Below are 11,690 nucleotides of genomic sequence, written 5' to 3'. Positions count from 1 at the left end.
GTTTGGGTTGCTCCAGTCTTTTGCTGTTACTAGTAGTGCTGCATGCATCTGCCAGTTTGTCATACTGAGGGGGCTTGTGTGTTGCTATGATGCTGGAAGCTATGCCACCGGTATTCAAATACCAGCAGGGTCACCCCTGGTGAACAGTTTTCAGCTGAGCTTCCAGACTAAGACAGACTAGGAAGAAGGACCCAGCAGTCTACTTCTGAAAAGCATTAGCCAGTGAAAACGTTATGAATAGCAGCAGAACACTGTCTGATATAGTGCTGGAAGATGAGCCCCTCAGGTTGGAAGGCGCTCAAAATACAACTGGGGAAGGGGTGCCTCCTCAAAGTAGAGTCAACCTTAGTGACATGGATGGAGTCAAACTTTTGGGACCTTCATTTGCTGATGTGGCACGACTCAAAATGAGAAGAAACAGCTGCAAACATCCATTAATAATTGGAATGTGGAATGTACGAAGTATGAATCTAGGAAAACTGGAAATCATCAAAAATGAAATGTGACACATAAACATCGATATCCTAGGCATTAGTGAGCTGAAATGGTATTGGCCATTTTGAATCAGACGGTCATATGGTCATCTATGCTGGGAATGACAACTTGAAGAGGAATGGCATTGCATTCATCGTCAAAAAGAACATTTCAAGATCTATCCTGAAGTACAGTGCTGTCCGTGATAGGATAGTATCCATCTGCCTACAAGGAAGACCTATCAATATGACTGTTTTCAAGTTTACACACCAACCACTAAGGCCAGAGGTGAAGAAAGTAAAGATTTTTACCAACTTCTGCAGTCTGAAATTGAATATATAGGAATCAAATCGACTACATCTGTAGAAAGAGATGATGGAAAAGCTCAACATCATCAGTCAGAACAAGGCCAGGGGCTGACTGTGAAACAGATCATCAATTGCTGATATGCAAGTTCAAGCTGAAACTGAAGAACATTAAAACAAGTCCATGAGAGCCAAAGTACAACTTTGAATATATCCCACCTGAATTTAGAGACCATCTCAAGAATGGATTTGACTTGTTGAACACTAATGATCAAAGACCAGACCAGCTGTGGAATGACATCAAGGACATCATACATGATGAAAGGAAGAGGTCATTAAAAAGACAGGAAAGAAAGAAAGAAAAGACCAAAATGGATATCAGAAGAGACTCTGAAACTTACTTTTGAACATCGAGTAGCTAAAGCAAAAGGAAGAAATGATGAGGTAAAAGAGCTGAACAGAAGATTTCAAAGGGCAGCTGGAGAAGACAAACTGAAACATTATAATGACATGTGCAAAAACCTAGAGATAGAAAACCAAAAGGGAAGAACACACTCAGCATTTCTCAAGCTGACAGAAGTGAAGAAAAAATTCAAGCCTAAAGTTGCAATGTTGAAGAATTCTACAGGGAAAATATTAAATGACTCAGGAAGCATCAAAAGAAGATGGAAGGGATACAGAGTCACTGTACCAAAAAGAATTGGTTGATGTTCAACCATTTCAGGAGGTAGCATAAGATCAGGAACCAATGGTACTAAAGGAAGAAGTCCAAGCTGCACTGAAGGCATTGGTGGAAAACAGTCTCCAGGAATTGATTGAATACCAATAGAGATGTTTCAACAAACGGATGAAGCACTGGAAGTTCTCACTTGTCTATGCAAGAAATTTGGAAGATAGCTGTCTGGCCAACCAACTGGAAGAGATCCATATTTACGCCTATTCCAAAGAAAGGTGATCCAACCAAATGCAGAGATTATCAAACAATATCATTAATATCATACACAAGTAAAATTTTGCTGAAGATCATTCAAATGTGGCTGCAGCAGTATATTGACAGGATACTGCCAGAAATTCAGGCCAGATTCAAAAGAGGACAAGGAACCAGGAATATCATTGCTGATGTCAGATGGATCCTGGTTGAAAGCAGAAAATACAAGAAGGATGTCTACCTGTGTTTTATGGACTATGCAAAGACATTTGTGTGGATCATAATGAATTATGGATAACACTGTGAAAAATGGGAATTCCAGAACACTTAATTATGCTCATGAGGAACCTGTGCATAGATCAAAAGGTAGTCATTCGAACAGAACAAGGGGATACTGCATCATTTAAAATCAGGAAAGGTGTGCGTCAGGGTTGTACCCTTTTACCATACCTATTCAATCTGTATGCTGAGCAAATAATCTGAGAAGCTGGACTATATGAAGAAGAATGGGGCATCAGGATTGGAGGAAGACTCATTAACAACCTGAGTTATGCAGATGACACAACCTTGCTTGCTGAAAGTGAAGAGGACTTGAAGCACTTATTGATAAAGATCAAAGACCACAGTCTTCAGTATGGATGACGCCTCAACATAAAGAAAACAAAAATCCTCACAACTGGACCAATAAGCAACATCATGATAAATGGAGAAAAGATTGAAGTTTCAAGGATTTCATTTTACTTGGATCCACAATCAATGCTCCTGGAAGCAGCAGTCAAGAAATCAAAAGACACATTGCATTGGGCAAATCTGCAAAAGGCCCCTTTAAAGTGTTGAAATGCAAAAATGTCACCCTGAAGACTAAGATGCGCCTGACCCAAGCCATGGTATTTTCAATCGCCTCACGTGCGTGCAAAAGCTGGACAATGAATAAGGAAGACCAAAGAAGAACTGATGCCTTTAGATTGTGGCATTGGCGAAGAATATTGAATATACCATGGACTGCCAAAAGAATGAACAAATCTGTCTTGGAAGTACAGCTAGAATGCTCCTTAGAAGCAAGAATGGCGAGACTACGTCTCACATACTTTGGACGTGTTGTCAGGAGGGATCAGTCCCCGGAGAAGGACATCATGCTAAGTAAAGTAGAGGGTCAGCAAAAAAGAGGAAGACATTCAATGAGATGGATTGACACAGTGGCTGCAACAATGGGCTTAAGCATAACAACGATTGTGAGAATGGCGCAGGACCAGGCAGTATTTCGTTCATTTGTACATAGGGTTGCTGAATTGGAACCGACTCACCAGCACCGAACAACAACAGTAGTGCTGCAGTGAAAAACCTCGTGTGTACATGATTTTATATTTTGTGCAGTATATGTTTGGAATAGATTCCTAGACACCCTCATGAGATTTTTAATCATAACTGTACACATGTTACAAAGGAGAGGTTTGTGGTGCTACGGGAATGAGTAACAGGGCCATGGAAGGGTAGTCAGTGAGGGCTTCCCTGAGGAGTTGGTGGCCAAGCTGAGATTCAGAGGCAAAGTGAGAACTGATCGGATGAAGAGAGGGGGACAAGTGTTCCAGGTGGCAGCACATGTTAAGGTCCTGTGGCAGGAGTGAGTGTGGTACTTTCAAGTAACTGACAGGAAGCAGGTGAGGCTGGAGCTCACATAGCGAGGCAAGCAAGGAAGCTGGGCCGTGTGAGGGACTGGAGGGCAGGAGGAAGTGTGTGTGCAGGCTTTGCAGCCCCTGAGAAGGTAGGCACACAGGTACAGTAAAAGGATAATTCTTTTAAAAGGTAAAACTATGACTCTCAAACAAATGTAAAATGAAAAGGTGCCAAAGATTTTATTTAACTTATTCATTAATAAGGGCACAAGAAAGATGTTATAACCAAAGGAGAATCCAAAACCAGGCACAAGTGCTGTCGTTTTTGGTTGCCATGGAGTTGATTTGGACTCATGGCATCCACAATCAGGAATGCTGAAATGAATCTGCAAATAATGCAAAGCTGATCAATATCCACAGAGCAGTAATCAGTTGTATCCCTGTGGGATACAATTATTTGCATTTCTATGGGCAAGAATAATATGCATTACAATCCATTTTCTACAATTGACAGTGCTGTCAAATAGCTCCAAGATGAAAGGCCAAGGTAACCTAGTAGGGTGCACTGGGCAGGAAACCTAGTAACTTTTTTTGCCCATTTCCAAATCTTTCACAGTTTTTCCTGACAGTACAACCACACACACTCACACACACACACACACACTAACAAGTTGTTCATATATCCACAATCACACATACATGTCTCATGCTGCCCATGTGCATCTCTGTCTCTGTCTGCCACTCTCCCTGACTCTCCTTTCAGAGAATGATATTGATTCAGGCGTCCACCTCCCTGCCCTTGATCAGGCTGTCCCCCTGCTACACATACTTCTGCTGTCTCATCTCTACCTGTTGGCATTGTGCCGTCTCTCAAGGCTCACACTGAGCTGGTGGTCCTCCTCCCCCACTTATTTCCTTCTGCCTTCATGTACTTCCACTATGGGTACCAGTGGAGCTGGAACAAGCTTGGACTCTAGAGTCATGCAGTCTGGGTTCAAATCTCAGCTCTGGCACTTCCCAACTGTGAGACTGTGGGCAAGTCACAGTATCTCTCTGAGCCTCAGTCTCCTCACCTGTAAAGTGGGGATAATAATAGAACCAACCGTGTGAATATGCATGGGTGCACACATGCAAGCATGCATGCACATGCATGTGTGTGTTTTTAAGGATTAAATTAGAAGGCACAGGGAAAGTGCTTGATAGAGGATCTGACACACAATAAGTGCTCTATAGGTGTCAGCTGTCATTGCTGTTATGAAAATAACCCAGGCCTGACTACCTCCATCCCTGTAGAATTGGGGCCCAGACCAGCTCAAGTGCTTGTCTGCCACTTGTCCCCTGGATGTCTAAGAAAGTCGAGTCAAGGGACTGTGCCTGAATACTCAGGTGTCCCTAGCACCTAGCCAGGGCCTGGCATAGAGAAGGAAGTTAACTGGTGATGAATAAATGAATGAATGTATGGATGACTATTTAGACAAGCAAGTTACAGTTGGTGATTGCAAGGATTACTGAAAAAAACCAAACCCATTGCGGGTCGAGTTGATCCAACTCATGGTGACCCCATGTGTTACAGAGTAGAACTGCTCCACAGGGTTTTCCTGACTGTAGTCTTTATGGAAGCAGATTGCCAGGCTTTTTTCCACACCGCTATTGGGTAGATTTGAACCATAAACCTTCCGGTTTGTAGCCAAATGCAAACCATTTGTGCCACCCAGGGACTTGTTATGAAAATACCCACTGCCATAAAGTCAATTCCAACTCATAGCGACTGTATAGGACAGAGTAGAGCTGCCCCATAGCTTTTCCAAGGCTGTAATCTTTACAGAAGGAGACTGCCTCATCTTTCTCTCGAGCAGCAGCTGGTGGGTTCAAACCACTGACCTTCTGGTTATCAGCTGAATGCTTAACCACTGCACCACCAGGACTCCTGTTATGAAAATATGGCTCGAAATTCCCACTTACCTGGTGACTGTGAGGCCCTGCTAAGGCAATGCTTGGAAAGGGCTGTCAGCAATATCAGTGGGGGAGGGGTTGTCTACTGATAGCTGGGGGGCCTCCTTGTCTCCCCAGATCCTCCCCCACCCAGCTGGTGCCAGGAGGGGCCAGTTCCAAGCTGGGATTAAGTGGAGAGCCTGCCTGCCAGGAACCACAGGCCCAGGAGCGGTGCAGAGCCTGATGACTGCAGCTGGGCCCAAGTTGGCCAGGGGCTGCAGTGATGGATGGGAGGTCACTCAGTGGAGGAAGTGGCCACTCTTGCTGGCAGCTGGCCTGACGCTGATGGATGGCATGGGGGAGACTCTGGGGGTCTGAGGAAGGTTGAAGCTGAGATCCTGGAAAAGCCTTAGAGCTCTGTCTACAGGAGCAGCCTGTGGGGTGTGTGGGGAACAGAGAGGGGAGGGGCAGTGGAGACACAGAACACAGGCCTTGGGGTCCATGCCAAGACCTCCCAGCTGGGTGACCTCGGGCAGGTGCGGTCTGGGGAAGCATGTATGTCCTGGACACTCCTTCCTTGCATCCTCTTGCAAGGATAACCTTTAACAGCCCATGGGCTTTGCCGTCAGCTATTCAGGGTCCAGGCTGTGTGACCTTGGGCAAGTCACTTTGCCTTTCTGGTCCTCAGTTTCCTCATCTGTAAAATGAGGCTTTACCCTATACCATCCTCATAGAACTAGTGCAAGGATCAAAAGAGGTGATACTTGAAAAAAAGAAAAAAAAAATTTTTTTTTTTGCACCTGGCATATAGCGAGCCCTCCATAAATGTTGGCTCTATCATTATCAAGAAAACATTATCAAGTCTCTTTGGCAGGGCAGTGTGGGGTGGTGATGAGCACATGGGTTTTGGAGTCGGGCCAACTTACCTGGGTTTGGATGTTTCTTCTACTTCCACTTTGTTGCCGTCTGACCTTGGACAAGTCACTTCACCTCTTTGAGCTTCAGTGTCCTTGTTGGTTCAGTGGGAATAAAAACACCTCCCTTACTTCTTAGCTCAAGCAGATATATGAGACGAAATGGGCAGCTCCTGTTCCAAGGTGAGATGAGAAGGCAGAAAGGGACAGGAGCTGGTTGAATGGACACAAGAAATCTGGGATGGAAAGGAGGAGTGTGCCGTCACATTACAGGGAGAGAAACTAGGGTCACATAACAATGTGTGTATAATTTTTGTATGAGAAACTAACTTGAACTGTAAACTTTCACTTAAAGCACAATAAAAAAAAAAATGCCTTCCTTTCATTATCAGCAATACTGTATATGAATAGCCTGGCTCATAGAAGGTCCACGTGGGTTATTATTAGAGTGGTGGGAGTGAGGAGGAAGTGACTGGGGGTGTGGCTGTGGATCCTGGCCTCCCAACATCTCCACACCCTAATCTCCAGAACCTGTGAGTATGTCACCTTACATGGCAAAAGGGACTTCACAGATGTGATTGAGTTAAGGATCTGGAGATGGGAAGATGATCCTGGAATATCCTGGTGGGCCCAATGTAATCGCAATGGTCCTTATAACAGGGAGGCAGAGGAAGATTTGAGCAGAGTTCAGAGAGATATGACAATAGAAAAAGAGATTAGAGTGATGAGGCCATGAGCCAAGGAATGCCAGCAGCTTCTAGAAGCTGGAAGAGGCAAAGAACAGATTCTCCTTGGGAGCCTCTGGAAGGAACCAGCCCTACTGACACCATGATTTTAGCCCCATAAGAATCATTTCAGACTTCTGACCTCCAAAACTATAAGGGAATAAATTTGTGTTGTTTTAAGCCGCCACTGTTGTTGTTTGTTGCCGTCGGGTTGTCTCTGAATCGTGGCAACCTATGTGTAACCGAAGGAAACATTGTCTAGTCCTGTGTCATCCTGGTAATCATTGGTATGTTTGAGTCCATTGTTGCGGCTATCATGTCAGTCAATTTCATTAAAGGTTTCCCTCATTTTTGCTGACCCTCTACTTTGCCAAACAGGATGTCCTGTTCTAGCTATTGGTATTTCCTGATGCCATGTCCAAAGTAAGCAAGTTGAAGCCTCACCATCTTGCTTCTAAGGAACATTCTTGTTGTATTTCTTCTAAGACTGATTTGTTTGTTCTTTTGGCAGTCCATGGTATGTTCAGTATTCTTTACCAATACCACAGTTCAAACCCATCAGTTCTTCTATCTCCCATTTTCATTGTCCAACATTTGCATGCATATGAGGGGACTGAAAAAACCATGGCTTGGGTCAGAAATACCCTAGTCACTGAGTTTGTGGTAATTTGTTATAGCAGCAGTAGGAAACTAATACAGGGGGAGATGTATCTGAGTGGAAGTTCGGCCAGCAGGGAATGGGCTTTAGGAGTAGTGGGGAATGTGGGCTACTGGGGAGAGGACATCAGACTGGGTGGCTGAGATGAGTGTGATGGGGGGCAGGGAGCAGGACACCTCCCCCCCCAACAGCCCTGGAAGCACATGGGGGACCCTGGACCTGGGGGTTAAGAGCTTGGGCTTCCAGGTCTGGCTCTGTTCCCCCCACCCCCACATTTACTATGTGGCCTTAGGAGAGTCTCCGTCCCTCTCTGAGCCTTTGTTTTCTCCTCCGTAAACTACTGAGGTTGAACTAGGGGCCCCAATAGGCCTGACCACCTCATTGCTGTAGAATCAGGGCCTAGACCAGCTCGAATGCTTGTCTGCCAACTGTCCCCAGGATGTCAAGTTAAGGAACCCTGCCTGAATACTCAGGTATCCGCAGCAGCTAGCCAGGGCCTGGCATTGTGGAAGAAGCCAAAACCAAAAAAACCAAACCCAGTGCCATCGAGTCGATTCCGACTCATAGCGACCCTACAGGACAGAGTAGAACTGCCCCATAGAGTTTCCAAGGAGCACCTGGTGGATTTGAACTGCCGACCCTTTGGTTAGCAGCCATAGCACTTAGCCACTAAGCCGCCAGGGTTTCCAGGAGGAAGCCAGTTGGGGATAAATAAATGAATGAATGAGGGAATGAATATTTGGGCAAGAAAGTTAGAGCTGATGATCACAAGGAAAGATTACTGAGTATTGCTTAGAGGCAGGGCTTCCAACCGGTTTGTTCCAGTTCAAACCCCTGCTATAATTTGCATTTCCACCCCAAGATATATTGAATCCAAATCTACATTTCAGCAAGATCCCCAAGTGATTCTTATGTGTAATAAATTTTGAGAACCACTGCTCTACTAGTGGGAGAAAGATGTGGCAGTCTGCTTCCACAAAGATCACAGCCTTGGAAACCCTAAGGGGCAGTTCTACTCTGTCCTATAGGGTTGCTATGAATCAGAATCGACTGCACAGCAGTGGGTTGGGTTCTCCTAGTGGTTCCCATGGAGCCCTGGTAGTGCAGTGGTCAAGAGCTCAAGCTGTTAACCAAAAGGTCAGCAGTTCGAATCCACCAGTTGCTCCTTGGAAATCCTCTGGGGCAGTTCTACTCTGTCCTATAGGGTCACTATGAATCAATCCACTCAAAGTCACACAACAACAACAGTGGTTTTCAGAATTGATCCCTAACCACCAGCATTGGCATTGCCTGGAAACTTGTTAGAAATGCAAATTATCAGCAGGGGTTTGAACTAGAACCAACCAGTTCCAAGCACAGCTTAGATGACCTCTTGGCTTCATGGGAAGTAGAAAAGGCTTTGCTCTGGACACAGATCTTGGCTCCTTTCATCCCCTCAAAGCCTCAGTTTCCCCAAATACAAATTTGGAATAGCAAAACACATTTCCCAGGATGATTGTGCTGATTAAATGGGATCACATTATGGTTGATATTAGTAGCATCATGGAGCCCTGGTGTCATAGTGGTTAAGAGCTCAGCTGCTAACCAAAAGGTCGGCAGTTCGAATCCACCAGCTGCTCCTTGGAAACCCTATGGGGCAGTTCTGCTCTGTCCTACAGGGGCGCTATGAGTTGGAACTGACTCAACAGGAACTGTTTTTTTGTTTGTTTTGTTTTTGTTTTTTTAGTAGCATTATGTTGTGGCCCTATTACGCTGGAGATCCATGTGATTCAGACACATTCAGTAAGCCACAGGAATTAAAAATCAAACACTTACGCTCATCCAGAGACTTCACCAAAAGTGTAAAATGACAACCAAAGACTGGGAAAAAAATTTTAAGTACAACAAATCCAGTCAGCGTCTAATCTGTACAATCTACAAGATACTGCAAAACCTCAACAACAAAAAGACAAATAACCAACTAAAAAATGGGCAAAGGATATGAACAGACCACCAAAGAAGACACTCAGGTGGCTAACAGATACATGAGGAAAAGCTCATGATCATTAGCCATGACAGAAATGCAAATAAAAACTATAAAAAGATACCATCTCACCCCAACAAGGCTGGCATTAATCCAAAAATCACAAAATAATAAATGTCAGAGAGGTTGTGGAAGACTATACACTTATACACTGCTGGTGGGAATGTAAAATGGTATGACCACTTTGGAAATCGATTTGGCACTTCCTTAGAAAGCTAGAAATAGAACTACCATATGATCCAGCAATCCCACTTCTCGGAATATATCCTAGAGAAATAAGAGTCTTCATATGAACACCCATGTTCACTGCAGCACTGTTTGCAATAGCAAAAAGATGGGAGCAACCAAGGTGCCCATCAATGGATGAATGGATAAACAAATTATGGTACATTCACACAATGGAATACTACGCAACAATAAAGAACAATGATGAATCCATGAAACATCTCATAACATGGATGAATCTGGAAGGCATTATGCTAAGTGAAATTAGTCAGTCACAAAAGGACAAATATTGTATGAGACCATTATTATAAGAACTAAAGAAAAGGTTTAAACAAAGAAGAACACATTCTTTGATGGTTACAAGGGTGGGGAGGGAGGAAGGGAGAAGGGTATTCACCAATTAGATAGTAGAAAAGAAATATTTTAGGTGAAGGGAAGGACAATACACACTGCAGGGGAAGTCAGCACAACTGGACTAATCCAAAAGCTAAGAAGTTTCCTGAATACAACCAGACACTTCAAGAGACAGAGTAGCAGGGGCGGGGGTCTGGGGACCATGGTTTCAGGGCCATCTAGGTCAACTGGCATAACAAAGTGTATTAAAAAACATTCTGCATCCCACTTTGGTCAGTGGCATCTGGGCTCTTAAAAGTTAGCAAGTGGCCATCCAAGATGCATCAACTGGTGTCAACGCGCCTGGAGCATAGGAGAATGAAGAACACCAAAGACAAAAGGAAGATATGAGCCCAAGAGAAAGAAAGGGCCACATAAACCCGAAACTCCATCAGCCTGAGACTGGAAGAACTCAATGGTGCCTGGCTACTACCAATGACAGCCCTGACAGGGAAAAAACAGAATCCCTGATGGAGCAGGAGAAAAGTGGGATGCAGACCTCAAATGCCAGTAAAAAAATGAGACTTAATGCTCTGAGACTGGAGGGACCCCACAGGTCATGGCCTCTGGACTCTCTATTAGCCCAAAACTAAAACCATACTCGAAACCAACTCTTCAGACAAAGATTAGACTGGACTGTAAGACATAAAATGATACTGGTGAGGAGTGAGCTTCTTAGCTCAAGTAGACACATGAGACTAAGTGGGCAGCTCCTGTCTGGAGGAGAGATAAGGCAGAGGGAGACAAGAGCTGGTTGAATGGACACAGGAAATACAAGGTGGAGAGAGGGAGTGTACTGTCACATTGTAGGAAGAGCAACTAGGATCACATAAAAATGTGTGTATAAGTTTTTTATGAGAAACTAGCTTGAATTGTAAACTTTCACTTAAAGCACAATAAAATAAATAAATAAAGCCACAGGAATTAAAAGGGAGGTCCATTCTTTGCTCTTGTCTCCTAAAGATCACTAACAAGGACCCGAATAGAGTCCACAACACTCACCAAAATCCCCTTTCCTCTCCTGTCTTTATTGTCTGTCCTCACATTCTGAGTCCTTGAATGCCTCTTTACTTAATGTTCTTCCCTCACCCTTGAAAAACTCCTCCTTCAGCAGCTCCAGTCTTTATATTTTTCTGCCTCTCCCCACCTTCTCCTATTTCCTCCTTCTTCAGCACTTTGTTCAACCAAAGTGACCTGTAGGGGGAAGCAGAGAGCAGGGGACGGGACCTCCGTGGAGGACGCCCAAATGCACCCAGCCAGAAGGGGGCGCTGCTGTCGCAGGCGCCGGCTGCTGGGCAGCTGGGTCATGGGGGACTAATGTGAGCCCCCCGGGAGGGGGAGACAGGACTGGGCAGCCCTCAGGGAGGCTGAGGCAGTGACAGGAGCCCCAGCCTTAACGTGGGGTCAGATCTCACCCCATTTGAGGACTCTGAGGCCCAGAGAGCAGGAAGGAGCTTCCCAAGGGGTGAATCAGCGTCTCAGGACTCCCCAGAAACCCGG

Source organism: Elephas maximus, chromosome 12, assembly GCF_024166365.1.
Source record: "Elephas maximus indicus isolate mEleMax1 chromosome 12, mEleMax1 primary haplotype, whole genome shotgun sequence".
Lineage (NCBI taxonomy): Eukaryota > Metazoa > Chordata > Mammalia > Proboscidea > Elephantidae > Elephas > Elephas maximus.
This window is presented reverse-complemented; position numbering follows the sequence as displayed.